Source organism: Taudactylus pleione, unplaced genomic scaffold (assembly GCF_031769625.1).
Source record: "Taudactylus pleione unplaced genomic scaffold, aTauple2 ptg000393l, whole genome shotgun sequence".
Taxonomy (NCBI): domain Eukaryota; kingdom Metazoa; phylum Chordata; class Amphibia; order Anura; family Myobatrachidae; genus Taudactylus; species Taudactylus pleione.
The window spans coordinates 3707784-3735432 of NW_028284794.1; the positions used below are offsets into that span (position 1 = coordinate 3707784).

A 27649-nucleotide genomic window follows, 5' to 3' on the forward strand; every position below is an offset into this window, starting at 1 on the left:
TTCTTTTACTTTTTTTTGTTTTGCGTGTCTTGTGGGAGCTGTTTTTTTTAATATAATTTGACCCTGTCAAGAAGGAGGTAAATACAAAAAAAGGGGACAGGAGTATTTTCTTTCTTGGAAAAATAAATAAAATAAAATTAAATAAAAGTTTATTTTAAAAAGCTAAAAAATGTTTATGAAGTAGTGCTGGAACCTGATCCCATGGCGCCACCTAGTGGAAGCCCTATGGCTATTACAGCACAATCGACTGTAGTCTGCTCACTGAGATCTTGAAAGCTGCAGCTGAGGTAATGGTAATAAATCAGACCCCACATGGCTGGCGCTTCATTCAGGGATTGTAATAACGGGACAAATGCGGCAGACCAATAATAAGCGGCCTAGAGAAGCCCGATTATTCTTACTATGTAAACTGCATTTGCCTTTTTTTCCCATTACTAAAATGGCGGCTAAGGCATCGACAGGCAAGCATCTAGGACGCACGCCCTTTCTTAAGATGGCCGCGTTTCTAGTCGCACCAAAACAAACGCCATGGTGATTAGAATATGCAAATAATAAGGTGCAGTGCACTATGGGAAAAACACGTTTCGTAGTAATAGCGGCTATTCTGGGTAACCTAATACACTGTGAACAAGGCTGACAGTGAGGCGGGTGTAGGGCGCGATAATAACAGTCATTACGGTACAGAACACATTGGAGTCTCCCTAATGTTACTGAATGTCTTGAAACGTGCGGCCCCGGCGTGACGCCATCACTCGGCATCATCAGTGAGGTTGATCCTTACCTGTTCCTCCTTATGGAGAAACAGACATGATGAATGGGGGAGGCTGAGTATGTGATTACCCTGATCCCCAGCACCACTCTGACCGACAACCAGGGTGTGTGTCATTCTGATACTCGACAACAGAGCTGATGATTCTTAATACAGTTCAAAATAAGAATTGAGTGGTAATCGATGGTAGCCAGCTATGCAATGGATGACCATCGATGGTATCAACAACAAATGGTCACCCCTGTTCTATGACTGATTGGCCCATGGGTCAATCAGAACTGGGGGCGTGGATTTACGTGTTTCAGGCTAGGAGCTATGCTCCGTGTCCCTGCACCTTGAAAAAAGACAAACAAACAAATAAGTTAGGTTCTTCCATCGACGGAGGGAAACCATCTAGTTCTCCCACATCGATGGGAAAAAAACATTCAACATCGGCAATAGACCATCGATAATTATGAATCATCGATGGTCAATGGCCATCCCTAATCAGAAGCCCACCATAAAATGATGGCTGGGCTGCCTTCCGCTATTAAAACTTTCGATGCAATAGTAAGTAACCATTGCATCCAAAGTATTAGATGAAAAAAACTATTCAATTGATATGGGCATGCGCAAAAGATCCTTCTTCCGCAATAGCCAGGGCTGGCAGGGCATGGCACTGGGGGCGGGACGTCACTGGGGGGCGAGACGGGGTGGGATCGGGGGTGGGTTAAGATGCCCGATGCTGAGAGCTGCAGGAAGGGACAGTGCAGCTCTCAGCATAAAAAAACCCAAAACATCACAACACCATCAAATCATTACCATTTGATGGTGGCAAACATCGGAATGCTGCCATCAAATGGTAAAAACACTACCATCGCAGGAAAAACATCGATGGTCGGTAAAAAAATTTCACCCATCGATGTCCATCCCTAGATAAGAGTTGGCACTAAATCTATGATGAACCATCGATGGGTTGCACTCCTCAAAGGGAACTGCTGTGGGGGGTGGGGGGGGGACACAGTAGGAATGGCCATCGGTGTGGGTTACTATCGATGGAATAATAGCAAGTGGCTATCGATGGTAACCAACTATGCAATGGATGACCATTGATGGTTTCACCAACCGATGGTCATCCCTGTTCTTTGAGTGACTGGCCCATGGGCAAATCAGAACCGGGGGTCGATGGCCATCCCTAATCGGTGAACCTGATTCAATGGTACCATCGGTGGTTATCATCGATGGTATAAAACAATTCAATTAGGACCGAGGGGCGGGGCTTCATGGGTGCATCAGGGGGTGGAGCTAGTCTTTGTGTCCAGACATTAATCACTTCACTTGACGTGTTCGCATAGGATGCGAACGCAGCCAACTGTGCTTCAGCTGAGAAGGGGCCTGATTCAGCATGGATCGCAATTGCAACAGCGTATGCAGATCAGTCGTTCGGTGTATGCAGCTCAGTGCCTGAGTCAGAGCCGCTCGCAAGCGGCCGCTCGTTCGTTCCGAGCGATGTTCGCACATCTGTGCATGCGTACGTGTTGTAATACGCATGCGCGAACCTGTCAGTGCGGCCGAAAATCCTGTGAAATCCTGTGAAATAGCGAATGTCAGCACCATCCTGACCGACAACCAGGGTGTGTGTCATTCTGATACCTGACAACTGTGTGATTGTTATTATGGTTGAAGTTTAGACTAAAAGCAGTAACTAACTACTATGATTGAATGATGGTCAAATGGTGCTGATAACTATTACTTATTATTCTTTATTTTTTTTTTTCTGCTATTGCTAGAAGGGGTGAGCATTGTTGGGTTAACTATTGATGGTATTGAGTGGACCTGTTGATGGGGGAAGTCATCAGGAATGGACAGCAGAAGCCTGCCATCGAATTGTTGCTGAGCTTTCAACATCAAATCCAGTGATGCGATGGCTACTAGCCATTGCATTGCAACCATTTGATACAATAACCATTGATGGTTATACTTTGCACGTGCGCAATTTAGCTGCGGACACCACTTTCGGGTGGAAAACAACAGCAAGGCATCAGAAAGCTGCATCCGATAGCTTTAGAACTTCGATGGTTGCTAACCATCAGCTTCCGATGTTCATTACTAGAAGCTATCTATGGTTTCGGCCACCGAAGTTCATCCCGGCTCTTGGCAGCAGAGCCAATCAGAGTTGGGGGTAGGGCTTTGCTAGGCTCAGTTATAGGGATGGCCAATGGTGGGTTAACCATTGATGTTACCATTGGTGGTTGAACTCGATGGCATGAAACATTCTGCTGGGAACCATTGATGGTTTTAACCACCACTCGACATCCCTTCTGTCATTCTTGCCGGGCAGCAGGCCAATCAGGAAGTGGGGGCGGGGCTTTGCACCTCATGTCGGGTGCTGAGCCAGGCGTCCCACCCAAATGATCAGGCTATGTGCAGATGTTTCTTAGAAGCCTTTTTCCTTTCATAGACTAATGGGATGGACTTTACAGCTCCAGCAGTGGTTACATCACATGCATTGTCCTGGCTTCTCATTTCATAACAATGGGAGGTTCCAATGACAATCTTTATGCATGAAGAAAAGGACATACTGAAAAGTAAAAATAAGACAGAGATAGTTCCTTGTTATTTGCTGAGCAAGGGAAATAAAAACATCACTGGCCCGTACGGGGATCGAACCCCCGACCTTGGCGTTATTAGCACCACGCTCTAACCAACTGAGCTAACCGGCCATTTTGCTGCATGCTGCCTAATACAAAGACCTCACCAATGCTTCCTCTCCATACATCTCTGGCTTTGTCATGCTCTACCCCCAGTTTTATTATTATTATTATTATTATCCTTTATTTATATGGCGCCACAAGTGTTCCGCAGCGCCTTACATAGTACATAGAACTAATAAGTGAACAAGAAACAAGTAACTTACAGTACATTACAGTGCAGGACAGGGACACAACTTATATACATTGCTGAAATAGTGATTAAAGCACTCACAATAAGCTGCCGGGAGTTGGCGGTCCCGTGTTAGGTGCCCTTATGACCTTCATCTCTCCTTAATAGCCCATATGTAATAGGTTGCGATTTGCTGGTCCTGATGGGGGTTTGATGATCCAGCCACTAGATTTAAAGCAGCAAATAGTTTTCAGGCAAAAACATCCTGGTTTTCCTTCAAAACAGATTGCCACTTTAAAACTAGTAGCCACAACCCGCCCCGGGAACACGCCAGGATCAGCAAATAAAAACCTATTACATATGGGCCTGTACCTCATGCCAGTGCCTCATGCCAGTGTGTCTATGTCGTTTGTCTCGTTATGCCGTATGCTGAATGTTTGGTGCGAGCGCTACGCCGATTGTTACCCAGGCTTGCCGACTTTTTGGCTGAACCACCTGGAAGGGGACAGCCAGGTGGGTGCTGCGGTGGGTGTGACAGCGACAATGGTGGGCGGGGGCGTGATTGCATCATTGCGGCCCTGTCTGCCGCTATACAATGCAGAGTTTTGTAAAGCAGGGGGCGGGGCTACCATAATGCGATTCAGCACAAATTGTGTTATCGCCACCCCTGGACCTCCCCCCTTTCTTGGCGGCTGTGGGGAGGGTGGGAGATTTTTTCTGGGGCTGGCGGCGGCCAGGGAGACTTGCCATCTCTTGTGGTCGGCCGGGAGCTACACACGATTTCCGGGAGCCTCCCAGCCATTGCGGGAGAGTCAAGTATGTTGTTACGTAATACGCACTGTATCGCTCCAGCACGATTTATATTTCTGATTATTGTACCAAGTATCTGCTGATGCTTAATTGTGTGTTATGTACTTATATGTATTCATGTATCTGTTACTATGCTCAGTTGTACTAGTTAGTATCACTGTACGTATACTGTATGCTGACTGTCTTGCAGTGTGGAATGTATGGTGCTCTATAAATAGATAGAGGCGGGGAAAATATATCTATCTACAATGGGATGGGCTACATGTAACAGGGGGCCTGATTTAGGGTGGACGTAGTCCATGCGCGGCTGTGAGTTCTCACAGATTCACAAGTGCAAAAATTGTGCAAATGTCCACTTGTGCATTCATTGTGCACTTCCGTGCGACGGACTGAGCAAACCCTGCGGCGACCACTTTGCATATAATCTGAGCATCGCTCAACTGTTCAGGAGGATCTGATCCCTCCACCATCGGTAGCAGCATCGACTCCCTGCGCAGCTCCTGCCAGGTGCGAAACCTGCCCCTGTAACTTTCTCAAAATACGGTTGCATTGCTCCAAAAGAGAACGCAGGTGCATGCCGGAACACGCCTGTGACAACCCCATAACTCGCCCGTGACACCCCATAACACGGCCATGACACCCACATAACACGGCCATGACAACGCCTTTTTTTGTGATCACTTAGGTCGCCTCCCAGTCTCCACACTGAAATGTTGGCGGATCGCAGAAGCCGTTTCAAGTTATTGTCGTAACTGAAATGCATACGTCATTGCACAGGAACAAAAACTATTAAAAACAGAGCGCTATCGATACAGTCCAGATCAGTGGATATACATGCACAATAACACGTATTTCTAGCGCTGCAAGGCCAAAGAGAACCTACTGTGAGGGTTCCGTATCAAACAAACAGAAAAAACACATTCACCCAGACACAGCTGCAAGTGGAGCCCCAGTCCCTGCAGTAGTCCGAGGATGCTCGGACGGAATAGACATCCACTTGGACATAGTCATTTGGATAGTATTTGTGTGCACACGCTATCTAATTGACAAGGATTGCCTCTGGCCGCAGCCTGCCTGGGTCTTTACGGCATATTCCAGAATACCGGACCTGTCCACCGAACCGTGAGTGCATTATACCAGCTGGTATTATCCAATAGCAGGATCACTCCGTACGTTAACCGAGCTTTTTATTCTATACAAGGAATTAATTTATACCTCAAATAGACACTTTTGTTTCCTCTCATAGGAGACTTATGATTGACTTGATACAAAGTTACTGATTGTCATATGAGGAGCTATACTGTCTAAGTTTTACTCATCACACTATATTTGGAATAGTTATCCATCTCTTATGTTATTGCTTTTTTATATGTTTTTTTTAGATTAATGATATCGATATCATAGCTTCATTTATTTATATAAGCTTATTTGTTTTTCACATTTTATATTTATTATAAGTAATACATTTTTGAATACTATTTCTAGCTGCGCAAGACTATTGTGTGTTTTTTCTGTCATTGCACAGGAGGTTCGTGCGTGTGCAGTAAGGGTGTACTAGACCTTTCACACATGTGCAGTAGCACATAATCACCCAACTGCGCAAAGATCGGCACTACGCCCACCATGGAACCAGGCCCAGACTCATCAGTTCATGGTTGCAAACAGATATAAATCTTTGAATTTTGTGGTAAAAGATAATTATTGTGGAACGGCTAAAGTGGAGTCTCCCTAATGCTAATAAACATTTCCAAACATGCGGCCCCGGCGTGACGCCATCATCCGGCATCATCAGTGAGGTTGATCCTTACCTGTTCCTCTTTATGGAAAAACAGACATGATGAATGGGGGAGGCTGAGTATGTGATTACTCTGATCCCCAGCACCGCTCTGACCGACAACCAGGGTGTGTGTCATTCTGATACCCGACAACTGTGTTTATGGTGGGTTAAATAGTAGATTTTTCTTTGCGTTGTTTTAATGGCTCAATAACAGAACCTTTGCAGACTGCAGATAACTAGGCTTGTATAGGAAAAGTCACCTCTGTGGACTTCTGCAATGGTCACATCTCCCTGTAAAAATGAATAAAACCTGTAAGTGGAAACACTGGCTCCGGGCTGCACTGCACGGCTTATTCTAATGGCGGGTGCACGGTAGACGAATGTCGTCCGATCTGGCGGATCGGATAGCATATCGTTCACATCAGCCAGCGTGTAGCGGCTATGTCACTGATGATGCGTGCTCCCACACATCATCGGCGACATCACCCATCGGAACGGCGGGCGAGATTGTCAGTGGGAGCTATGCAGCTTGGCCCCCATCTGTCATTCTGTGGCTCCCAGCATCGGCAATTGTGTATGCATTTGCCGACGCCGGGACTCTCGTGCTGGGTACACAAATATCCGCAGTGCTGTACAGAGCAAAGGTACCAAACTGGGCAAACTGAGTAACTGGATAACAAATATACGTAGTAACAAATGTCAGCATAATACTGACACATAATAAATACAGATTCATACAGATGCAATTACAGTTACAGATGTACAGTGCCAGGCTGATGAGGCTTCAGTCTAGGGCAACACACAGTCAGCAGCCAGGGAATAAAATAAAGACCTAATTCACTTCATGTTGGCTGTTGCCTCATAGACAAATGAAAGAATCTTGTTAGTTATACAGTCGTCCTTATGTGGTGATGAGGGAAAGTTTCTAAAGTGACTACCAGATAGCTGTGGCAATGTGACCTTGTAACTTACTGCTAAAATCTATACTTTATGTACATTGCGTTACAGCACCATCTGGGCAGCCTCCTTAATAACTTCCTGTGATTATCTGAGTCTTCCTCGTATTTTCCAGATGCCAACGTCTCTTTTACACGGCACAAATATTATTAGGTCATTAGATGCCAAGGTCAAACATGTCAGTTGTATGACATTCCTTACCTGCACACGTGCACTGAGAATGCATCCGCACTGTGGGCCTGATTCAGAGCTGGACGCTCTGACCGGAGCGCTCGCTCTGAATCAGGGCCGGCCTACCTAAATTGGAGCGGCCTCTTGGCCGCTCGCATAGCTGTGGGTGACCACCCACAGCTTATGCGAGCGGCCAAAAAGATGGTCGCGATGGTCAAGACCATCGCGACCATCGGGCTTGCGACGAGACCCTTGCGGTAGGGTCTCGTCTGCCGCAAGCCCTGGAGTGATTTTGGCTCTATCAGAGCCAAAAACACTCCCACTGACATCACTAGTGATGTCAGTGGGGCCGGACCCAGACGGTAGGCGTTCCCATGGGAACGCCTCTGTCTGGGCAGCCACGCCCCTGGCACGCCTACCAAAGGGGGCGTGCTGTCACTCACCATCGACAGCAGGCCCCCTTTGGTGCGAGACCCCGAGCGATGGCTTCCCCGTCGCTCGCCGGGTCTCGCGCATGCGCACGACGGAGTAGCCTCCGTCGTGCACATGCGCATTAGGGTAACATCAACCCGCTTGCGAGCGTACAGCGCTCGCGAGCGGGTCTGAATGAGACCCTGTGTTCAGTGTTTAGCTGCATTACTAAGGGGCGCTATAAGGGTGTTAGCCTTGGGTGTCCTGAAGACTTATGCCCACATCTGCAGGGTCTGGTTAACACATACCAATTGGCTTAGTTAGTGGACCTAGAGGAAAGGAGGAAAGATTAGAAGGAGGGTCCTGCTCACAAGAATGTACATTATAAAAGGGAAAGAGGAGTGGGGTTAGGGATGGCCATTGACCATCGGTATGCTGAGTGTTTGGTGGGAGCACTATGCTGGTTGTTACCTAATGCACAGTGAATTGTCTCTGCATGGCTCATGCTTCCGGTTGTTGAGCCTAATATCCGCTGCTATGCTTACATGTGTGTTATTATGTTTATTTGCATGCATGCAGCGTTACTATGCTTCATTGTATTAATGTACTTGCAGTCAGTTTTCCAGCACTGCAGAATGTGTGGAGTCTGATGATAAACAAATATGATGATGTTAATATTGCAATTTATCTACAATGTGTTGGACTAAATGTAACAGACTCACCATGAAGTCTCCCTAATGCTAATAAACATTTCCAAACGTGCGGCCCCGGCGTGACGCCATCACGTGGCATCATCAGTGAGGTTGATCCTTACCTGTTTTTCCTTATGGAGAAACAGACATGATGAATTGGGGAGGCTGAGTATGTGATTACCCTGATCTCCAGCACTGCCCTGACCGACAACCAGGGTGTGTGTCATTCTGATACCCGACAACTGTACTGATGGTCTATACTATGGTTTAAAGAATAGATAATTGTATAAGTTGTGTAATGTTTAGTGATGGGGCAGTGGGTACTGTGAGATGTTCCTCTTTATATAGAGAAAGTCATGTTTGGAGATTGCTGATAGTCTCAGTGTCCTTGTCACTGTTGAATTGCAGGTTATTTCCCACTGCAAATGTTGTATGACCAGTTGGATCCCGGGTAGTCTGTCTGACTCCTGTCCACACGATAACAGCACAGATAGTCTATCATCACCAGCTGCGGGCCCGGACCCTGCTGACTGGCCAGGTGTGCTGTGTATGCTGGGGGAGCCCCGTGGCAACTTAAGAACTATTTGGACTCCCCCCACATCAACAAGGAGGATCCTCCTTTGGTATGTACCTGGTGACTGGTGACATAGCTGCTAATCATCCCTACCCCATTACCCTTATATACATGCACCCACTACCTCTACTACTTCACTGCCTCTCCCTGCCACCCACTGCCTCCCTAGTTACTCTCTACCTCCCCCGTTATTATCTGCCTTCCACTTCCTCCCCTGTCACCCTCTGCCTCTCCCATTTCCCTTCCTCCCACCTTTTGCCTTTACCTGCTACCCACTGCCTTTCTCACCCGCTGCCTCCCCCTGTCACCCTCTGCTTCTCCCCAGTTACTCACTACCTCCCCCTGTTACCCGCTGCCTCCACCTGTCACTCTATAAATAAAAGAGCTGAAAACCCCATTCCCGGGGGGATTTAGGATTAGGCACCCCCCCAGGAGGGTTAGGGTTAGGCTAGGAGAAGGGGGGGTTAGGGATAGGCACCCCCCCCCGGGAGACTTAGGGTTAGGCTGCGGGGAAGGTGGGGTCAGGTTTAGGCACTTGGGGGGTTAGGGTTAGGCACCCCTAAAGGAGGGTTAGATTTAGGGTAGGGAATTAGGTTAGCGATACTTACCAGAAAGAACGATCGGGATTTTCACCTCTGCCGGGCTGCCGCTGTCGGGATTAGAACCGCCGGCCGCATGGTTCCCAGAGTTTCAGCGCGTCCACTATCATGGAATCTCCAAATATAGTGATGGCTCCTCTATGATATTCACCTTAAGGAAAAAAGACAAAAATCTATCCCATGTGTAGCCAATGACAGCTCAGGTGTAACGATCATTCTTGGAATTTCCCACAGAACAATTTTTTGTTACATGGGCCTGTATCATACTTGCTAACTCTCCCTCATTGTCAGGGAGACTCCCTTAAATAGTATCAATCTCCCTGACTCCCTGAAGAGTCTAACAATCTCCCTGATTCTACCTTACTTGTTACTTCCATTATGTAGCTGTTATATATTTGAAAATATAGAGATATACACATTGAAATGGTATAATCAGTGCCATTTCTCTCCCTTGGTTATAAGGCACAATGATCCCTATGGCTACATGCATTTTCATATAAGGTTTCTCGTGGCCACTTATATTGAACCACATGTAAAACACAATACATGTAGATCTTACTAACTTCTTTAGGGCTCATTTATATTTGGATGTAAGTAAATTTTATGGCACGTCCACCTTACCGCCGCGCTCATAGGTGCTGCTTTCACAATCTACCTGAAATGCTTTTTCAAAAGTAGGCAAGTATGGCTTGTATTAGAATCAGCCTTTTCTATAGCTCCACAATATCCTCAAATAAAGCAGAAGGATTAGCTCCTCATAGCGTAACAACCTTTAATTAATGATAAATCATAAATGAATCCACCATTGGCTAGTGGGAATGCGTACCAGATCATAGAAAATTATAGGTTTGCCGGAGATCGTAGAGGAATCACCACAGTCTATGATTGTACCCCAATCTGGACGCGTTGTGTCACTATTTGTTTGTTATATCATCAGGACGCTGTGTTATCACTTTGTACGTTTTTCTACCTGATTACAGGGAGATGTGATTCTGATCAGCACAGAACTTCCCATGAAATTGGCTAAACATCACCTTTGTCCATTCTTTCTGAATTTAGATCCTATGTATGAACCTGCTCCTGTTCATGGTCACGTTTCCCTGTAAGTATGAATAAAATGCGTAAGTGAAAACACTGGCTCTGGGTTGCACTGCACGGCTTATTCTGATAGTGATGGCCAACAGCCTTCGATGGTTTGCCACTGATGGTTGATAGTATTGCCATCGATGGCACCACTAAGCTATCGCCCTTCCTTTTTGACGATGACGGCTGCACTCTCATCAGTCTTGGAGGCAAATAAAATACTGGGTGTATACCGGAGCACCCAACTGCCCGCAGCTGTTCACGCTGCATCTGTTTTGGAAAAATGTGATTTTATATTCATCCAATGCTCAAAAATATTTAGTAATTTTTTTCTTGTGGCACCTAACCAATAAAATATAATATTATTATAATTAATATTATTAATTAATATTATTATTATTTAGCAATAATAATAATAATAACAATTATTATTATTATTATTATTATTATTATTATTATTATTATTATTATTATTATATTAAATGTAACCACCACTATAGGAACCCATGTGACTTCTATATTGATCCTGCAGTAATGGGGGCCTGGTAATATGAGTACATGTGAGTATACACCAGGGGGCGCCACATACTTTTACTTCTGTGATCAATCATACAAATAAGGATAATTCAATACCCCAGACTAAACTCATCTGTGCAGACATCACCCTAGTGATCCGGCTACGTAGATATAGGTTTCATTTTACTTTTATAAACAAAACTAGGAATGGACTGGACTTTATGGCTTTAAAAAAATGTCCTGGGTTTTCATTCCAAACTAATGGGGGCATATTTATTAAGGGTCCAATAAGAATCTCTGTACAGTACATGAAGAAAAGGACATGATCCAAACTTTAAAGATTAGTTTCACTTTGTTTGCTAAACGATTGGGAAAAGAAAAAGAAGCTGGCCCGTACGGGGATCGAACCCGCAACCTTGGCGTTATTAGCACCACGCTCTAACCAACTGAGCTAACCGGCCACTTGGCATTGCCACATTTGAATACAAGGCCCTCAGCAATGCTTCTCCTCCATACATCCCTCCATGTATCTCTGATTTTGTCATAGGAAACACCCCAGATTTTACCACTCTACTCTCCTCTTCATCTCCCCTCTTATTACCTTCTCTCACCTCCGTATTCTGACACCGTTCTCCCCACCTTACACTTCCAACCTACTAACCTTCAGATGTTCCCTCAGAGCTTAACTCTTCTCAACCCTCTCATAGGGCTCTATTTATTATCATTATTTTTACTAAAATAAAGTGAAAAAGGGCTGTTTTCACACCCTTTTCACATTATTTTAGTATCACCTATAGTTATTACAGGGCAATTGGAGTAGAATTCGTAAAATTCTACTCCAACCCCTAAGTATGACTTATTTTTAGTAATCAGATCGCATTTCCCATAACTGTAATGGGAAATGCGACCTGTGTGCAAGTTACTAAAAATAAATTGTGAAAACAATACCTGGGAAGGCCCTGTGATAATAACACCACACGGAGGTGGCGTTATCCAGGGTCTCTCCCGGTTACCGGACTCCTTCTCCGCTCTAACATGCAGACCAGAGCACGGAGCCGGCCCCAGTGATCAGCTGTGTGGTCTAAACAGACCACACGCTGATACACTGAAAATTTTTTTTTTAAAAATAGTCAAAAAAATATTAACTTACCTGAGTCCAGGGACCAGAGTTCGGGGCTCCAGTAATGTCCTCCCTCCGGTCAGCTTGTCTCCCATACTGCACTGTGGCCCAGTCGTCAGGTGATTCCAAGTGTCAAATTGGGGGGGGGGGGGGCGGCGCATCACACAGTCAGCAGCTGGGGAGTAAAATTAAGCCCTAATTCATTTCATGTTGCCTCACAGGTTAATTAGAGCAGTTTGTTAGTTATACAGCTGTCCCAAGGTGACTACTAGATGGTTGTGGCAAAGTGACCTTGTAACTTACTGCTAAAGTCCATACTTTACGTACAATACACTACGGCGCCATCTGGGCAGCCTCCTTAATTGCTTCCTGTGATTATCTAGAGCAGGGGTGGGCAATAAGCGCCCCCCCCAGCTGTTGTTAAACTACAAATCCCAGCATGCATTGCAACGGTTTTAGCATGGCCAAATAGAAAAACTGTGACAGGGCATGCTGGGATGTGTAGTTCTACAACATCAGGGGGGGGCTTATTGCCCACCCCTAATCTAGAGTCTTCCTCAGATTCTCCAGAATCCAACATCTCTTTTACACGGCACAAATGTTATTAGATCTTTGTATGCAAGGGTCAGACGTGTCAGTGGTATGACATTCGTTACCTGCACATGTGCAGTAGCACTGGAGATTTCCTGAGCACATATACAGTATATACACACTGTGCTCTGTATTTATCAGCATTACAGGGGGCGCTATAAGTATGTTAGCCCCTAGGGTGTCCAGAAGATTTAACCAGGCCCTGCAGATCCTTGCATACTACTAACACATACCAATTGGCATGGTTAGTGGACTTAGGGGGAAGGATGAAACATTAGGAGGAAGCCCTGCTTATGATAATGTACATTTTAAAAGGGAAAGAGAAGGAGTGGAGTTAGGGATGGCCATCAACCATAGATGGTTAACCACTGATAGTAAATGGTCTTGTCATCAATGGTACAGAGCTCCCCAATAGTTTTTTTCTCTACTTGGCACCAGGACAGAGAGCCTAGCCCCACCCCCACTTCTCATTGGCCCCCTGGTTAGTGAGTAATAGAGCAGGGACAATCATTGGTGGGTTAAACCATCAATGGTTAACCCACCTATGGCCATTAGTTGTGGAAGAGCCAACCCAATTCAGCATTAATCCAGTACCCAAGGATAAATAAGCAAGCTTTACAGAAGCTCTTGAAGCAATGGATGTTGGGGGAGAGTCTAATAGAATGAGGGAGAGCATTCCATAGGTTGGGGGCAGCGAAGGGGAAGACTTGGAGGCTGGAATGAGAGGTGGTAATCAGTGGGGAGGAAAGGTGGCAGCAGCCATCGGCTGACTGGAGGAGTTGGGAGGGGGGTGTGGAGGGAATTTAAGTTGGAGATGTAGGAGGGAGAGGAAAGTGAGAGTGTAATCTGTCACAGACAGGGGGCCTGATTCAGAGCCGCTCGTAAGTGGCTGCTCGTTTGCTCCGAGCGATGTTCGCACATCTGCGCATGCGTATGGGTTTTAGTACGCATGCGCGAACCAGTCAGTGCAGTCTAAAATCGTGTGCTCGCAAAATAGCGAGTGCCTGCTAATTTGAGTGACAGGATGAGGCGTTTGTGGGTGGTAACAGGGGAAGGTGCTTGAAAATGGGGTGTGGAGATCCGAACGCAGGCGTGCCAAACGGTCAAAACAGGCGTTTTAAGGGTGTGCATAATTAACAAAGCAGCATCATTGACCACGTCACTTGGTTGTATTTTAGCCTGAACTGCTCGCATGATTGCGGTAGGAAAATGCTACCACAAGCACTGCGAGCAGTTCAGACGCCTTTCGATGTACTCGATTAATCAAATAAATAGCGGAGATGACTTAGGATGCGAGCGGCCAGGGGGCGTTTTTTCCAAAATAGTGAGCGTATGTTTCGTTCGCTCGTTCAGACATAGAGGCGTCAACAGACCGCAAAGAGCGAGCGCTTAATTTAAATAGCCAGCCCCTTTTTCTGAACGAGCGTCCGCAAATAGTGTCCGGCTCTGAATCAGGCCCTGGGTCCTGTCTATCCTATGTCTCATGTCGGTCTATCTATGGTCCTGTTATGCTGAATGCTAAGTATCTGGTGTGAGCACTATGCTGGTTGTTACCTATTGCACAGTGAATTGTTCCGGTTGTTGTGCCTAATATCCGCTGCTATGCTTACATGTGTGTGATTATGCTTATTTGCATACATGCAGCTGTTACTATGATTAATTGTATTAATGTACTTGTAGTCGATTTTCCAGCACTGCACAATGTGTGGAGCCTTATGATAAATAAATATGATGATAATATATCAAATTATCTACAATGTGCTGGACTAACTGTAACAGACTCACCATGAAGTCTCCCTAATGTTACTGGATGTGTCCAACCATGTGGCCCCAGCGTGACGCCATCGCTCAGCATCATCAGTGAGGTTGATCCTTACCTGTTCCTCCTTATGGAGAAACAGACATGATGAATGGGGGAGGCTGAGTATGTGATTACCCTGATCCCCAGCACCACCCTGACCGACAACCAGGGTGTGTGTCATTCTGATACCTGACAACTGCGCTGATGATTCTTACTATGGTTCAAATAATAGATGATTGTATCAGCTGCCTGATGTACAATAGTCTAGTGACAGAGTGATGGGTTCTCCACAGTGGGCCTGATTCAGATCTGCTTGTGAGTGCACAGTGCTTGCGGCCCCCACAAAACAAGCTGGCAATTAATCTGTCCCTGCACAAACTGACTCTACGGAGGCAAGATGTCGTCCTCATCCTCCTCATCCACCGATTCCGGTACAATTCAGGGCCATCAATGCATTTTTTTATTTTTTTACTGACTATAGCAGCACAGCGCCACCTAGTGGCTGCTGGCAGTACTGCAGGTGATCGGGAGCACATGCAGCAGTACGTGGATGTCACCTCCTGCGGGCTGTTGGCTATTGCTTACCACTGAGCCTCAGGCAGTGCTACTCTAAACTACAAAAGGTAAGCAAGCATCGGCAGAAATATTTTTGAAAGCAGTTATATATATATATTTGTGAATACTGTGGTCTGTGTGTGTATAATATATATATATATATATATATATATATATGAGATGTATATCTGTGTATATTTCTGTATATATTTGTGTGCAAATAAATAAAAATGTGGAGGAAGAGAGAAATCCACAATCTCCGGGCACTCATACAGAGGGGCAAATTTTCTCAGGTGGCCATCTAAAATCAAAGATACCTGTAGATCCCACACACACACACATATATATATATTAGGGGTGAGCGGGTTCGGATTTCTGAAATCCGAACCCCCCCGAGGCCCCCCGATCTGAGGCCGATCCGAGTCAGGTTCAACTTTTCCCGCCTGACTCGGATCTGAAATCGAGGCAAAACGTCATCATCCCGCCTTCCGGGTCTCGCGGGTTTTGGATCCTATATAAGGTACCCGCGTCGGCGCCATTTTCTCACTCGGCTGTGGACAGTGAAGAGGGAGGGTGGGAGTTAGGGCTGGCTGGGCTGTGTAGTATAGTGTAGTGCAGTGTAGTGTTGTGCTGTGCTGTGCTGCGCTGTGCTGCTGTTGTCCATAGGGGCTGTGTCCACTACTTCAAAGTCCATAGGGGCTGGCTGGACTGTGTTGTGCAGTCAGTTGTCCATAGGGGCTGTGTCCACTCCAAAGTCCTGTGCAGTGTCCCAGTCCTAAAGGGGTGCTGTAATGTTGTCCAGGGGGTGCTCTGTCCATCAGGGGTGCTCCCTGCAAGTGCTAAAAAAAATAATATTTTTTCTGTGTTTGTGAATTGTGTGCACTGTGGCTGCACGTGCATCAACAAAGGAGCAGTGGCAGGCGTGCGCCTGTGTCCCATAAGTAAAAGGCCGGCTGGCTTGTCCGTTAAAGGGTGCTGTAACCCCCAAAGGGCACTCCAAACAAAATAAAAAAATATATTTTTTTGTGTTTGTGAATTGTGTGCGCAGTAGCCGCACGTGCATCAACAAAGGAGCAGTGGCAGGCGTGCGCCTGTGTCCCATAAGTAAAAGGCCGTCTGGCTTGTCCGTTAAAGGGTGCTGTAACCCCCAAAGGGCACTCCAAACAAAATAAAAATATATATTTTTTTGTGTTTGTGAATTGTGTGCGCAGTAGCCGCACGTGCATCAACAAAGTAGTGCCAAGCGTGCGCCTGTGTCCCATAAATAAAGGGCCGGCTGGATTGACCGCTAAAGGGTGCTGTAACCCCCAAAGGGCACTCCAAACAAAATTAAAAAAAAATATTTTTTTGTTTGTGAATTGTGTGCGCAGTAGCCGCACGTGCATCAACAAAGTAGTGCCAAGCGTGCGCATGTGTCCCATAAATAAAGGGCCAGCTGGATTGACCGCTAAAGGGTGCTGTAACCCCCAAAGGGCACTCCAAACAAAATAAAAAAATATATTTTTTTGTGTTTGTGAATTGTGTGCGCAGTAGCCGCACGTGCATCAACAAAGTAGTGCCAAGCATGCGCCTGTGTCCCATAAATAAAGGGCCGGCTGGATTGACCGCTAAAGGGTGCTGTAACCCCCAAAGGGCACTCCAAACAAAATAAAAAAATATATTTTTTTGTGTTTGTGAATTGTGTGCGCAGTAGCCGCACGTGCATCAACAAAGTAGTGCCAAGCGTGCGCCTGTGTCCCATAAATAAAGGGCCGGCTGGATTGACCGCTAAAGGGTGCAGTAACCCCCAAAGGGCACTCCAAACAAAATAAAAAAATATTTTTTTTGTGTTTGTGAATTGTGTGCGCAGTAGCCGCACGTGCATCAACAAAGGAGCAGTGGCAGGCGTGCGCCTGTGTCCCATAAGTAAAAGGCCGGCTGGCTTGTCCGTTAAAGGGTGCTGTAACCCCCAAAGGGCACTCCAAACAAAATAAAAAAATATATTTTTTTGTGTTTGTGAATTGTGTGCGCAGTAGCCGCACGTGCATCAACAAAGTAGTGCCAAGCGTGCGCCTGTGTCCCATAAATAAAGGGCCGGCTGGATTGACCGCTAAAGGGTGCTGTAACCCCCAAAGGGCACTCCAAACAAAATAAAAAAAAAATATTTTTTTGTTTGTGAATTGTGTGCGCAGTAGCCGCACGTGCATCAACAAAGTAGTGCCAAGCGTGCGCATGTGTCCCATAAATAAAGGGCCAGCTGGATTGACCGCTAAAGGGTGCTGTAACCCCCAAAGGGCACTCCAAACAAAATAAAAAAATATATTTTTTTGTGTTTGTGAATTGTGTGCGCAGTAGCCGCACGTGCATCAACAAAGTAGTGCCAAGCATGCGCCTGTGTCCCATAAATAAAGGGCCGGCTGGATTGACCGCTAAAGGGTGCTGTAACCCCCAAAGGGCACTCCAAACAAAATAAAAAAAAATATTTTTTTGTGTTTGTGAATTGTGTGCGCAGTAGCCGCACGTGCATCAACAAAGTAGTGCCAAGCGTGCGCCTGTGTCCCATAAATAAAGGGCCGGCTGGATTGACCGCTAAAGGGTGCAGTAACCCCCAAAGGGCACTCCAAACAAAATAAAAAAATATTTTTTTTGTGTTTGTGAATTGTGTGCGCAGTAGCCGCACGTGCATCAACAAAGTAGTGCCAAGCGTGCGCCTGTGTCCCATAAGTAAAAGGCCGGCTGGCTTGTCCGTTAAAGGGTGCTGTAACCCCCAAAGGGCACTCCAAACAAAATAAAAAAATATATTTTTTTGTGTTTGTGAATTGTGTGCGCAGTAGCCGCACGTGCATCAACAAAGTAGTGCCAAGCGTGCGCCTGTGTCCCATAAGTAAAGGGCCAGCTGGCTCATTTCTTAAAGGGTGGTGTAACCCACAAAGTGCACTAGTCTCCAACAAAAATAAAAAATTATTTTCTGTGTTTGTGTGCACCTTAGCCGCACGTATATATCAATATAACATAAATGGAGGACCAAACTTTCTCCGATAAAAATAAAATAGGGAAAGATCAAGAACCACTTCCTCCTAGTGCTGAAGCTGCTGCCACTAGTCATGACATAGACGATAACATGCCATCAACGTCGTCTGCCAAGGCCGATGCCCAATGTCATAGTAGAGGGCACATACAATCCCAAATGACAAAGTTCAGGAAAATGACCTTGAAAAAAACATTTAAATCATCTGAAGAGAAACGTAAACTTGCCAATATGCCATTTACGACACGGAGTGGCAAGGAACGGCTAAGGTCTTTCCCTATGTTCATGACTAGTGGTTCAGCTTCACATGACAATGGAAGCCCTCCTCCTGCTAAAAAAATCAAACGAGTTAAGCTGGCAAAAGCACAGCGAAGAACTGTGCATACTAAGAAGATATCACAAATCCCCAAGGAGAGTCCAAGTGTGGTGGCGGTTGCGATGCCTGACCTTCCCAGCACTGGACGGGAAGAGGTGGCTCTTTCCACCATTTGCACGCCCCCTGCAAGTGCTGAAAGGAGCACCCACAGTCCACTTGCTGATATACAAATTGAAGATGTCACTGTTGAAGTACAACAGGATGAGGATACTGGTGTAGCTGGCACTGAGGAGGAAGTTGGCGAGGAGGATTCTGATGGTGATGTGGTTTGTTTAAATCAGGCTCCGGGGGAGACAGTTGTTGTCCGTGGGATGAAAAAGCCCATCACAGTCATGCCTGGGCAGAAGACCAAACATTCCACCTCTTTGGTCTGGCAATATTTCTATCCAAATCCAGACAACAACTGTCTTGCCATATGTACCATATGTAAAGGTGAAACAAGTAGGGGTAGGGACGTTAACCACCTAGGAACATCCTCCCTTATACGGCACCTGCAGCGCGTTCATAAAAAGTTACTGTCAAGTTCAGAAACTTTGGCTCAGACCGTAAGCAGTCCAGGGACACCTAAATCCCTTTTTCCTGATTTATCCAAGGAATCGGTGGATGAGGAGGATGAGGACGACATCTTGCCTCCGTAGAGCCAGTTTGTGCAGGGACAGATTAATTGCCAGCTTGTTTTGTGGGGGCCCAAACGAACCAATCATTTCAGCCACAGTCATGTGGCAGACCCTGGCGCTGAAATGATTGGTTTGTTAAGTGTGCATGTCCTATTTATACAACATAAGGGTGGGTGGGAGGGCCCAAGGACAAATCCATCTTGCACCTCTTTTTTTTCTTTGAATTATGTACTGTTTGGGGCCTAGTTTTTCAAACTACCATCCTGTCTGCCACTGCAGTGTCACTCCTAGATGGGCCACGTGTTTGTGCCGCCCACTCGTGTCGCTTAGCATAGTCATCCAGCTACCTTGGTGCAACCTTTTGGCCATAAAAACAATATTGTGAGGTGTGAGGAGTTCAGAATAGACTGGAAATGAGTGGAAATTAAGGTTATTGAGGTTAATAATAGCATAGGAGCAGAAAAACCCACAAATTCTGTGATATTAGCTGTTTTTATGCTTTTTTAAAAAAAAAATACAGATCCAAAACACAAAACCCAGAACCCAAAACACGGAAGGGTGGTTTTGGCAAAACCAATCCAGATCCAAAACACGAAGAAAGATCCAGATCCAAAACCAAAACACAAAACACGAAAAATGGCCGGTGCACACCCCTAATATATATATATATATATATATATATATATATATATACATATATATATATATATACATATATATATATATATATATATATATATATATACAGTATACACACAAATTGTTTTGTTTGGGAGTGTGTGGGGCCCAAAACATCGACTATTATATATATATATTTCAATACAGTTTGGGCCTAGGGTGAGTGTGTGGTGCTTAGTGTTAGGGCCAGGGTGAGTGTGTGTTGCTTAGTGTTAGGGCCAGGGTGAGTGTGTGTTGCTTAGCATTAGGGCCAGGGTGAGTGTGTGTTGCTTAGAGTTAGGGCCAGGGTGAGTGTGTGTTGCTTAGTGTTAGGGCCAGGGTGAGTGTGTGTTGCTTAGTGTTAGGGCCAGGGTGAGTGTGTGTTGCTTAGTGTTAGGGCCAGGGTGAGTGTTTTCAAAGCAGCGAGTGGCTGTAACTTCCCTTTATTGTCACTACCCTCAGCCACTCTGTAACACACACTCAATATTCCTACCACTTATACTGCCTGTCACTTTCATTGCTTCTCATTTCCCTGTCACTCTGTCACATTCACCCTTCTATAACTCTCACTGATCCTCATATTGCCTACACTCATCATTTACTGTATTCTTGCCAGGCACACTATCACTCACGCTAAGCACCACACACTCACCCTGGCCCTAACGCTAAGCAACACCCACTCATCCTGGCCCTAATGCTAAGCACCACACACTCACCCTGGCCCTAACGCTAAGCACCACACACTCACACTGGCCCTAACGCTAAGCACCACACACTCACACTGGCCCTAATGCTAAGCACCACACACTTACCCTGGCCCTAACGCTAAGCACCACACACTCACCCTGGCCCTAACGCTAAGAAACACACACTCACCCTGGCCCTAACGCTAAGCAACACCCACTCATCCTGGCCCTAACGCTAAGCAACACCCACTCATCCTGGCCCTAACGCTAAGCGCCACACAGTCATCCTGGCCCTAATGCTAAGCGCCACACAGTCATCCTGGCCCTAACGCTAAGCACCACACACTTACCCTGGCCCAAACGCTAAGCACCACACTCTCACCCTGGCCCTAACGCTAAGTACCACACAGTCATCCTGGCCCTAATGCTAAGCACCACACAGTCACCCTGGCACTAATGCTAAGCACCACACACTCACCCTGGCCCTAACGCTAAGCGCCACACAGTCATCCTGGCCCTAACGGTAAGCACCATACACTTACCCTGGCCCAAACGCTAAGCACCACACTCTCACCCTGGCCCTAACGCTAAGTACCACACAGTCATCCTGGCCCTAATGCTAAGTACCACACAGTCACCCTAGCCCTAACGCTAAGCACCACACACTCACCCTGGCCTTAACACTAAGCACCACACACTCACCCTGGCCCTAACGCTAAGCACCACACACTCACCCTGGCCCTAATGCTAAGCACCACACACTCACCCTGGCCCTAACGCTAAGTACCACACAGTCACCCTGGCCCTAACGCTAAGCACCGCACACTCATCCTGGCCCTAACGCTAAGCACCACACACTCACCCTGGCCCTAACGCTAAGCAACACCCACTCACCCTGGCCCTAACGCTAAGCACCACACAGTCATCCTGGCCCTAACGCTAAGCAACACCCACTCACCCTGGCCCTAACGCTAAGCGCCACACAGTCACCCTGGGCCCTAACGCTAAGCAGCACCCGCTCACCCTGGCCCTAACGCTAAGCACCACACAGTCATCCTGGCCCTAACGCTAAGCACCACACTCTCACCCTGGCCCTAACACTAAGTACCACACAGTCACCCTGGCCCTAATGCTAAGCAACACCCACTCACCCTGGCCCTAACGCTAAGCACCACACTCTCACCCTGGCCCTAATGCTAAGCACCACACACTCACCCTGGCCCTAACGCTAAGCACCACACACTTACCCTGGCCCTAACGCTAAACAACACACAGTCACTCTTGCCCTAACGCTAAGCAACACACAGTCACCCTGGCCCTAATGCTAAGCAACACACACTCCCCCTGGCCCTAACGCTAAACAACACACAGTCACCCTGGCCCTAATGCTAAGCAACATACACTCACCCTGGCCCTAATGCTATGCACCACACTCTCACCCTGGTGCTAACGCTAAGCACCACACACTCACCCTGGCCCTAACGCTAAACAACACACAGTCACTCTGGCCCTAGCGCTAAGCAACACACACTCACCCTGGCCCTAACGCTAAACACCACACACTCACCCTGGCCCTATCGCTGAGCAACACAGTCACTCTGGCCCTAACGCTAAGCAACACACACTCACCCTGGCCCTAACGCTAAGCAACACACACTCACCCTGGCCCTAATGCTAAGCACCACACAGTCACCCTGGCCCTAACGCTAAACACCACACACTCACCCTGGCCCTAACGCTAAACAACACACACTCACCTTGGCCCTAACGCTAAGCACCACACTCTCACCCTGGCCCTAATGCTAAGCACCACACACTCACCCTGGCCCTAACGCTAAGCACCACACACTCAACCTGGCCCTAACGCTAAACAACACACAGTCACTCTGGCCCTAGCGCTAAGCAACACACACTCACCCTGGCCCTAACGCTAAACACCACACACTCACCCTGGCCCTAACGCTAAGCAACACACAGTCACTCTGGCCCTAACGGTAAGCAACACACTGTCACCCTGGCCCTAACGCTAAGCAACACACACCACACACTCACCCTGGCCCTAACGCTAAGCAACACACACTCACCATGGCCCTAACGATAAGCACCACACACTCACCCTGGCCCTAACGCTAAACACCACACACTCACCCTGGCCCGAACGCTAAACAACACACAGTCACTCTGGCCCTAACGCTAAGCACCACACAATTACCCTGGCCCTAACGCTAAGCACCACACAATTACCCTGGCCCTAACACTAAGCAACACACAGTCACTCTGGCCTCAACGCTAAGCAACACACAGTCACCCTGGCCCTAACGCTAAACACCACACACTCACCCTGGCCCTAACGCTAAACACCACACACTCACCCTGGCCCTAACGCTAAACAACACACAGTCACTCTGGCCCTAACGCTAAGCACCACACAATTACACTGGCCCTAATGCTAAGCAACACACAATTACCCTGGCCCTAATGCTAAGCAACACACAATTACCCAAAATGTTACTGTCACACACTAACACTGGTGCTAATGCTGGGCATACACTATACAATTATCGGGGCAATCCACTTGATATCAGCGGATCACCCTAATAATTGTACGGTGTGTGCGGGCGACTGAGCGTAAAATATTTATCGGTCGGGCATGCCAGATCGTCCAGCATGCCCTTCCAATGTGATATTTTGTAGGATAAATGTCGGCTGCATTAGGCAGTGTATGCCCAGCCATGGTCGACTGACAGACATTTCCCCTGTTCCTTCCCAGTGAAGGAACAAGGAAATGTCGCCTCTCCAGGGGCAGAGCGCAGATCTCGGACTAATACCCTGTGAGATGTCTACAGTGTATGCCCGCGATATCTGCTGGGTGTCAGGCTGCCAGATACACTGTCTATCAGTCTGACAGACATTTTATCTGGCAGTGCATGCCCAGCAAAAGTAACACACTGTAAAATCACTCTCGATGATCTCCATCACACAAAACGAGCAGGAAAGAGGGGCAGAAAGGAAACAAAGACAGACAGAGAGGGACAGGAGAGCAAAAGGTGAAAAAAACCAAGATGGGATTAAAGAGAGAGAGACAAAGTAGTGGGATCGGAGAAAAATAAATAGTGGAGGGAGAAGGGAGATATGGAGAAGAGACAGAGTGGGAAGTGAAAGATGGAATAAGAAGGGAAAAGTGGGGAGAAGAAACGGGGGTGGAAGAGAGAGAAGAAAGAGAGTTTATAAGAATTAAAAAGAAAGCCAGGCAATGCCGGACATTATAGCTAGTGTGTGTAAATACAGTGTATATATTATGTGCAGTATGTTTTTGCTGTAATGTTGTGTTTTTGGAAGAGTATAATAGCCGAATCCATTCTAACTTAGTATACTGAAGGCGGATACACACACACACACACACGCATGCAAGATCAACACTAAGGAGTCTAAGTACTAAGCCTTAAAGAGAGATAAAGTAGATGGAGATAAAGTACCAGCCAATCCGCTCCTGTCATTTTACAGGCTGTGTTTGAAAATGACAGGAGCTGATTGGTTGGTACTTTATCTTCATTCACTTTAACTCTCTCCAGTGCTTAGTACTGTGCATTGTGATTTGCAGTGACTGATAGTCACTGATGCTGCTGTGTGCTGGTGCATCCCGTGGCTGAGGGCAAGGGGGAGACTGGGAGCTCCTCTCTCTAGTCCGCTCCAGGGCCTGCAAGTTGAAGTGGCAGCAATCGGTAGTTCCACTGTGTGAGTCTGACAGGTCAGGTCAAACGTTTGTTAGGCGGCATGGGCAATGCATATGTGAGGGCCATTGCGTTTGATTTGTTTTCCTGTAGGGGACAATGGGGCAGATGTATGAAGCTCTGGAAAGTGATAAAGGGGGTCATTCAGACCCACTCGCAAGCGGCAGTACGCTCGCAAGTGGGTCGATAGTCCCCACTGCGCATGCGCATGACGGAGGGAGCTCCGTCGTGCGCATGCGCAAGACCCGGCGAGCGACGGGCGAATCCATCACTCGGGGTCTCGCGCCAAAGGGGGCGTGCTGTCGATGGTGACTGACAGCACGCCCCCTTTGGTGGGCGTGGTGGCCAGACGGAGGCGTTCCCATGGGAATGCCTACCGTCTGAAGCCGGCCCCACTGACATCACTAGTGATGTCAGTGGGAGTGATTTTGGCTCTGATAGAGCCAAAATCACTCCAGGACTTGTGGCCGGTAAACCCAACCGTAGGGTTTCACTCGCAAGTCCGATGGTCGCGATGGTCAAGTCCAGGAGGACGCTCCATTTTAATGGAGGAGGGCCCTGATTCAGAGCGAGCGGCTCTGAATCAGGGCCAAAGTGCAGAGTGATAAATGTCCAACCATTCAGCTCCTAACTGTCATGTTATAGGCTGTGTTTGCAAAATGACAGTTGGGAGCTGATTGGTTGGTCGTTTATCACTCTCCACTTTATCACTTCCCAGAGCTTCATACATCTGTCCCATTGTGTTTTATTCTTTTCCTGTGAGGGCTATTGTGTTTTAAGTGCAACCTCTAGTCAGGGTTAACAACACCAGGGCTACTTGCTTGTGTTGCCCCCCAGGCTGAAAGTTGCCGCCCTTCCCCTGGTAACTACTGTAGGTGCAGTAACTGCAGATGCTATGGGGCCCGGACCATCCCGGGGCCCGGCCCATCCCGGGGCCCGGCCCTCCATCTGCATTTACGGTGCCAGGCCTCAGTCTACGCCCCCCGCCCGGGCCACTTGATTGCATGTGCCCCCCAGACTAAAAGTTGCCAGCCAGCCCCTGAGTGTTAGCAGCTTCAGCACTAGGAGGAAGTGGTTCTTGATCTTTCCCTATTTTATTTTTATCGGAGAAAGTTTGGTCCTCCATTTATCTTATATTGATATATACGTGCGGCTAAGGCGCACACAAACACAGAAAATAATTTTTTATTTTTGTTGGAGACTAGTGCACTTTGTGGGTTACACCACCCTTTAAGAAATGAGCCAGCCGGCTCTTTACTTCACAAGCGCACACTTGGCGCTGCTCCTTTGTTGATGCACGTGCAGCCACAGTGCACACAAGTCACAAACACAGAAAATATTTTTTTATTTTGTTTGGAGTGTACTTTGAGGGTTACAGCACCCTTTAACGGACAAGCCAGCCGGCCCTTTACTAATGGGACACAGGCGCACGCTTGGCGCTGCTCCTTTGTTGATGCACGTGAAGCCACAGTGCACACAATTCACAAACACAGAAAATATTTTTTTATTTTGTTTGGAGTGTACTTTGGGGGTTACAGCACCCTTTAACAGACAAGCCAGCCAGCCCTTTACTAATGGGACACAGGCGCACGCTTGGCGCTGCTCCTTTGTTGATGCACGTGCAGCCACAGTGCACACAATTCACAAACACAGAAAATATATATTTTTTTTGTTTGGAGTGTACTTTGGGGGTTACAGCACCCTTTAACGGACAAGCCAGCCGGCCCTTTACTAATGGGACACAGGCGCATGCTTGGCGCTGCTCCTTTGTTGATGCACATGCAGCCACAGTGCACACAATTCACAAACACAGAAAAAATATTTATTTTTTTTGCACTTGGGGGGAGCACCCCAGATGGACAGAGCACCCCCTGGACAACACTACAGCACCCCTTTAGGACTGGGACACTGCACAGGACTTTGGAGTGGACACAGCCCCTATGGACAACTGACTGCACAACACAGTCCAGCCAGCCCCTATGGACTTTGGAGGAGTGGACACAGCCCCTATGGACAACAGCAGCACAGTGCAGCACAGCACAGCACAGCACAGCACAACACTACACTACACTACACTACACTACACAGCCCAGCCAGCCCTAACTCCCACCCTCCCTCTTCACTGTCCACAGCCGAGTGAGAAAATGGCGCCAACGCGGGTACCTTATATAGGATCCAAAACCCGCGAGACCCGGAAGGCAGGATGATGACGTTTTGCCTCGATTTCAGATCCGAGTCAGGCGGGAAAAATCAAGCCTGACTCGGATCGGCCTCGGATTGGCCTCAGATCGGGGGGGCTCGGGGGGGGTTCGGATTTCAGAAATCCGAACCCGCTCACCCCTAATTATATATAATACTTTATACCTACTGGGGTTGAAATTACACATCCACTCACTCATTCATTCACTCTGACACTCACCTGCACTCACGCTACATACTTACCTTGTCCCTAGCACTGGTGTGCCCCCTTTTCCAGTAGAATCCAAGATCAGGACCTGTGGAAAAAAAATACATACTCACCTACCCCTTGTGTCATGTACTCTTCTTTCCAAGTAGGCATCATTCATCATCAGAAAAAACAAACTGAAAAACATTTTTTTTACATAGTAGACTAAAAGACCAAAAGAGACGCAGCAGTGGAGGAACTTTCAAGTGGTGGGCACAGGTGTAAAAATTTGCTTTGGGCCCCCCACCACCAACCAATGGGGAGAGGCAGAGTGTGATAGGGAGAGGCAGAAGGTGATGGGGAGAGGTAAGGGGGAGGCAGTGAGAGGTAGATGATGACCGTGAGAGGAAGACGGTGATAATGTTTGTCTGGGAAGGCAGATAGTGACTGGGGGGTGGCAGGGAGAGGTAAAGGGTGGAAGGGAGAGTCAGTGGTCACACGAAACGAGAGAGTGACTGGGAGAAATAGAGGGTGAAAGAGGAAGGAAGTGGGTGACAGGCAGAGGCAGTGGATGGCATGGCATTGGGTGACAGGGAGAGAAAGTGGGTGACAGGGAGAGGCAGTAGGTGACAGGGAGAGGCATTGGGTGACAGGGAGAAGCATTGGGTGACAGGGAGAGTCAGTGGTCACAGGGAAATGAGAGAGTGACTGGGGGAAGTAGAGTGACAGGGAGAGGAGTGACAGGGAGAGGAGTTGGGTGACAGGGAGAAGCAATAGGTGACAGGGAGAGGCAGTGGGTGACAGGGAGAGGCAGTGGGTGATAGGGAGAGGCATTGGGTAACAGAGAGAGGAAATGGGTGACAGGTAGAAGAAATGAGTGACAGGGAGAGGCAGTGGGTCA

The 27649-nt window shown here is 47.4% G+C and overlaps 6 non-coding genes across 6 annotated transcripts; 4 read left to right on the plus strand and 2 right to left on the minus strand.

Annotated features, from left to right (window-relative positions):
- Positions 1 to 758: 758 nt before the first annotated feature.
- LOC148506901 (U8 small nucleolar RNA) lies at positions 759 to 892 on the plus strand. Its single transcript, XR_015869725.1, has one exon. It is a non-coding gene; the product is annotated as a U8 small nucleolar RNA (small nucleolar RNA).
- Positions 893 to 3397: 2505 nt separating this feature from the next.
- On the minus strand, positions 3398 to 3471 carry TRNAI-AAU (transfer RNA isoleucine (anticodon AAU)). The gene has a single exon. It is a non-coding gene; the product is annotated as a tRNA-Ile (tRNA).
- Positions 3472 to 6226: 2755 nt separating this feature from the next.
- Positions 6227 to 6360, plus strand: LOC148506903 (U8 small nucleolar RNA). Its single transcript, XR_015869728.1, has one exon. It is a non-coding gene; the product is annotated as a U8 small nucleolar RNA (small nucleolar RNA).
- A 2188-nt stretch (positions 6361 to 8548) lies between these two features.
- On the plus strand, positions 8549 to 8682 carry LOC148506904 (U8 small nucleolar RNA). The gene has a single exon (XR_015869727.1). It is a non-coding gene; the product is annotated as a U8 small nucleolar RNA (small nucleolar RNA).
- A 2926-nt stretch (positions 8683 to 11608) lies between these two features.
- TRNAI-AAU (transfer RNA isoleucine (anticodon AAU)) lies at positions 11609 to 11682 on the minus strand. The gene has a single exon. It is a non-coding gene; the product is annotated as a tRNA-Ile (tRNA).
- A 3104-nt stretch (positions 11683 to 14786) lies between these two features.
- Positions 14787 to 14920, plus strand: LOC148506906 (U8 small nucleolar RNA). Its single transcript, XR_015869724.1, has one exon. It is a non-coding gene; the product is annotated as a U8 small nucleolar RNA (small nucleolar RNA).
- The last annotated feature ends 12729 nt before the right edge of the window (positions 14921 to 27649 follow it).